The sequence below is a fragment of the Festucalex cinctus genome, chromosome 4, assembly GCF_051991245.1.
Source record: "Festucalex cinctus isolate MCC-2025b chromosome 4, RoL_Fcin_1.0, whole genome shotgun sequence".
In the NCBI taxonomy this organism is placed as follows: domain Eukaryota; kingdom Metazoa; phylum Chordata; class Actinopteri; order Syngnathiformes; family Syngnathidae; genus Festucalex; species Festucalex cinctus.
The window spans coordinates 17,495,773-17,500,478 of NC_135414.1; the positions used below are offsets into that span (position 1 = coordinate 17,495,773).

Sequence of the window (4,706 nt, forward strand, 5' to 3'; positions counted from 1 at the left end):
CAGTGAACAGTATATAATTGTGTTTAAATCTGCTGAATTCCTTTAAATTCTATTGAATTATGTCATTTCTGTATGTTCTTACAGCGTACAATATTATGGGATGCTTTATAAAAATACACATTACAACAATTTGTGTTATTTTTGGGGGGTAGCAGCTGGAACTGATAAATGTCATATCCCATTTGTTAAGAGGTCCTGGTAGACCAACATGGAATCATATGAGCCGCCCTCTTAGATATAGGGGAAACAAAGGAGGAGGAGTAAGAGCACGATGAGTCATAGTCACAGACTAGTGTTACCATGACGACAATCTCCTGAGCAGCTTCCTGCTGATCTGGTTGCGTGCACAGATGTTGAGGGCTAAGATATTGCATTGGTGCAGTATCCCTCCAACCATCAGCTCACCAGACCGCATGGTCCTTGCAGTCTTTCATAATGCTTTGAAGGACGACGAACATTAGAATAGCTAGTCGTCATGTTTTTCAGTACAATCAAGTAGTAAAAGAATAGATGGACTGATATAGTATTCATGCACAAACAAATTGAAATTAGTGGGATAAATTGCTGCATATTTTTTCTATTACTATTTATTTTCTTACTTTAAGTATAGGTACTAGCCATCATTTTGAGAACTGTATCGTGGGATTATTATGTTCACTTTCAGTAAATATCTTACTAGAGTGACGCATTGCGATACATGTTTTTGTTCCATGACCATAATTGTAACTCAAAACATTCCAATCTCAAATTCTATTTTCACCATTGAAATGTATAGGAATCCCATTAAGATGTACCAGCCTCTCCAAAAATATTGTAAAGTGCTTAAAAAAAAAAAATAGATAATTAAACTGTCTGCCACCTGGGCGGCACGGTAGTCGAGTGGTTAGCACATCCACTTCCCAGTTCTGAGGTCTCCGGTTCGAGTCCAGGCTCGGACCTTCCTGGGTGGAGTTTGCATGTTCTCCCCGTGCCCGCGTGGGTCTTCTCCGGGTACTCCGGTCTCCTCCCACATTCCAAAGACATGCATGGCATGTTAATTGGGCGCTCCCTAGGTGTGCGTGTGCGTGTGAGTGTGGATGGTTGTTCGTCTCTGTGTGCCCTGCGATTGGTTGGCAACCAGTCCAGGGTGTCCCCCGCCTACTGCCCAGAGCCAGCTGAGATAGGTGCCAGCAGTCCCCGCGACCCTTGTGAGGAATAAGCGGTCAAGAAAATGGATGGATGGATGGATGGATGGATGGATGTCTGCCACCTTTTTTGTTCCAAATCAATGAACATTGTGCGGATCATTTGCTATGCACACCTTGGCCACGTGGGGGCAGTCTATCCATACGGATCTGCATGGGGCCAGTCCATCTCCTCGCATTAACGCTGGAAGAAAAAAAGTGTCTGTTGCATTTACAGTATATACATTTTTTTTAAATGGACATTGGCTGCACCTTGCACACATTGACATGATGTGTCAACAACAGGGATATAATTTTATTTTGTACAGTATTCATGTTGGTGAAACATAATGCATGCAACCAATATCACTACGTATCCCGCCTACTGCCCAGAGCCAGCTGATAGGCTCCAGCACCTCCCACGACCCTTGTGAGGAATAAGCGGTCAAGAAAATGGATTGATGGATGGATGGCTTTCCTACTATTTACATGTAACTTGGTCTCTTATGACTCCTACTGGAACTCTGAGGCGCTACATATTGGCAAATTGTCATATTATTTAGAGCACTAGATGGCGCAATTAACCTTTTTTTTAAGCTTATACAAATTAACATCTTTTAATCGCGTTAACACGGATAATTACGGTATTTTACGGAAGCATTCGAAAATGAAGTAGGAAAAAAAACATTGTTTATTCGTAACTTTTACGATTTACTATGTCTGCAGTATATGAGTTCGGGTCGTCATTTTTCGCCCCATAATGCAACAGGGTATTGCGCATGCGCAGTTGAGTTCCACATCAGTTTATCGACGGGACCGAGCCTCGCCGACAGTGAAAATTCAGGAAGTGAACGTCGTTTGTTCATATTTTTAATGGGTATATTTTAATGCCGTCCGTGCATGATTTCCGTTTGGCCAACTTGTTGAAACTGGGGCGCATACGCAGTGTTACTTTGCCGTGACCGGCAAGTCGCCATCTATCGAAACGAGACTGGAAGAAGGAACCGCGCGCAATGTAAGACTCACGGCAAAATAACCGACACCCAGCAGCCTATACATCATGCTAAGATAACCTCTTGACGGACTCGCTCGGCGAAATTAGAGCTGTTCGCGGCAAAATAACGCTAGCAGTACTCCTGCTTGACCGGCATCTTCTCCTGCCAAGAGTTGAATTGCCAGTCAAGGCAAAACGCTGCTCTCATTTGGAAAGCCCCTTTTCAGTCATTTTTGTTCCAAATTTTGAAGGAATCTTTTAGGACAGGAGTCACCTCATGAGTAGCCCGCGGGCCTGTTCCAAAAATAGTTCACCAGTGATGGGGCATTTTGATTTCATAGGGATGTTGTATAAGTAATGTTTTGAAAATGTAAACAAGATTTATAGAATAAAGTGCTGCATATTGGCGTATCTGTTTCCCAAATATTGTGACATTAACATGATCAATGTCTTCACATAAATGAATGTCATGACTAGAGTTGTCACAAACAAATCTTTTAAATTAATTATCAATTGTTTTATCGTTTACTTGCTATGCACCCCCTCTCCCAACACCCCTCTCGAATATATTTGACCAATACTGTTTTCTCCCCCATATTGTCACAGAGTTTTGGCATGCGCAAGTCTGCACAACTCGCCAATCAGTAAGTAGACGGGACGAGCACACCAGCACTCCCAACAGACAAAAAAGTAAGTGTATCTACATAAATGGGTGTATATATATCTACATGTTTTTACAATACTCATGATTTCTGAACGTCACTTTGACAGATTAACAGTTGGCAGATAAAGGTGAGGAAATGGAGAGTGGAATCGAGGCACTCTGCGTTTTTGCAACACCGCAATATTCGCATATCCAAGAAGGACTTTCACAGACTGGACAAGCTTATCAGCCGGGCCGGCTCTGTGGTCGGCATGAAGGCTCTCTGGTGACAGTGGCAGAGAAGAGGACTCTGGACAAACTACTGGATATTATGGACAATACCAGCCACCCTCTGCACACTGTCATCAGCATTCAGAGGAGCCTGTTCAGTAGAAGGCTGACACTTCCCAAGTGCTGGACCAACAGACTAAAGAACTCTTTTGTCCACCGTGCCATTATACTCTACTCCTCACTGGGGGGGGAGGAGGGTGTAGCGTGCACTTCACTTCACAAATATGGCACTTTACTGTACTTTAATTTATTTAATTAAATCTCCGGTGTAATAACCTTATTTATTGATTAATTGAATTTTTAGTTTTTATTTTATTTTTATTATTATCATTATTATTATTAATTCAATCTCTGGTGTAATAACCTTATTTATTGATTGATTGAATTTTTATTATTATTATTATTATTATTATTATTAATTCAATATGTGTTATAATAACCTTATTTATTGATTGATTGAATTTTTATTTTTTATTATTATTATTATGAATTAATTAATTATTTTTTATTGTCTGTTCTTATTGCTGCTGGACATGTAAATTTCCCAGAGGCAGCCATCCCAAAAGGATTAATAAAGTAAAGTCTAAGTCTAGTACCTCTGAAGTCGTCATAGGTAGCCCAACCTTTGTCGTTCCATCTAGATGACACTGTCCCTGTTTTAGAAAGCGATGAAGAGAATCATGTGGTTGGCAGAATCCCTACAATCACTCCTGACTCAGTCATTGTCATCGAAACGTATTCCTCAAGTGGACCCACTGCCGTGGACCCAGTGAGCAGCATGCAGGTGTTTTGTTTTCTCCTGCTGAAAAATCTACCTCGACCAATAACAACTCAGATCTCACAAACGGCTGACTCACATAAAATTCACAGAACAAACCTCATGGATGAACTAATTGCACAGTTCATGAATCCGAATCTCTTAAACTGGCCTCTCACATTCTGATACATATTTTTGATTAAATATATATATATATATATATATATATATATATATATTGAAGTATTTTGTTTCAAAACAGAAGCTTGTATTGCACAATTTCTGAACCGTTTCATAACAAGTAACAAGTGCACTTTAGTTTTGTTATATTTTTCTTTGAAGTACAGTACTTTATTTCAAAATAGCAGATTGTAATGCACAAATTCTAAACTGTTTCATAACAAGTGCAGTTGAAATATTTTTGATGGAAATATTTTTGTTTGAAGTATTTTCTTTCAGTCATGGAAAATGCACACAAAATTTTTATTTGAAATACTTTATTTCAAAACAGTAGATTGTAATGCACAATTTCTGAACTGTTTCATAATTAAGTGCACGTTATTTTTTGATACAAATATTTTTTATTTCAGTCATGGAAAATGCACACAAAATAAAAATAAAAAAAAGACGTGAAAATCGCGGATATATTTGTGCATCTGAAAAATACATGTGAAAATCAAGAAAATGTTTGTGGATCTAAAAAAAACCAACTTGAAAATCACGAATATGCTTGAAAAACGTGAAAATCACGAATTTATTTGTGTGAATATTTTTGAGACAAATCTCTCCCAATCGCCATCGTGTTAGTTTTACCACAGTCCGCGAAGGCAACATCCTATCGCAGCCAACGATATCATC

At 39.2% G+C, this 4,706-nt stretch overlaps 1 long non-coding RNA gene across 1 annotated transcript; it reads left to right on the forward strand.

Annotated features, from left to right (window-relative positions):
• The first annotated feature begins 1,956 nt into the window (after positions 1-1,956).
• Positions 1,957-3,694, forward strand: LOC144017366 (uncharacterized). Its single transcript, XR_013283171.1, has 3 exons — positions 1,957-2,178; positions 2,764-2,847; positions 2,929-3,694. It is a non-coding gene; the product is annotated as an uncharacterized LOC144017366 (long non-coding RNA).
• Positions 3,695-4,706: the final 1,012 nt, after the last annotated feature.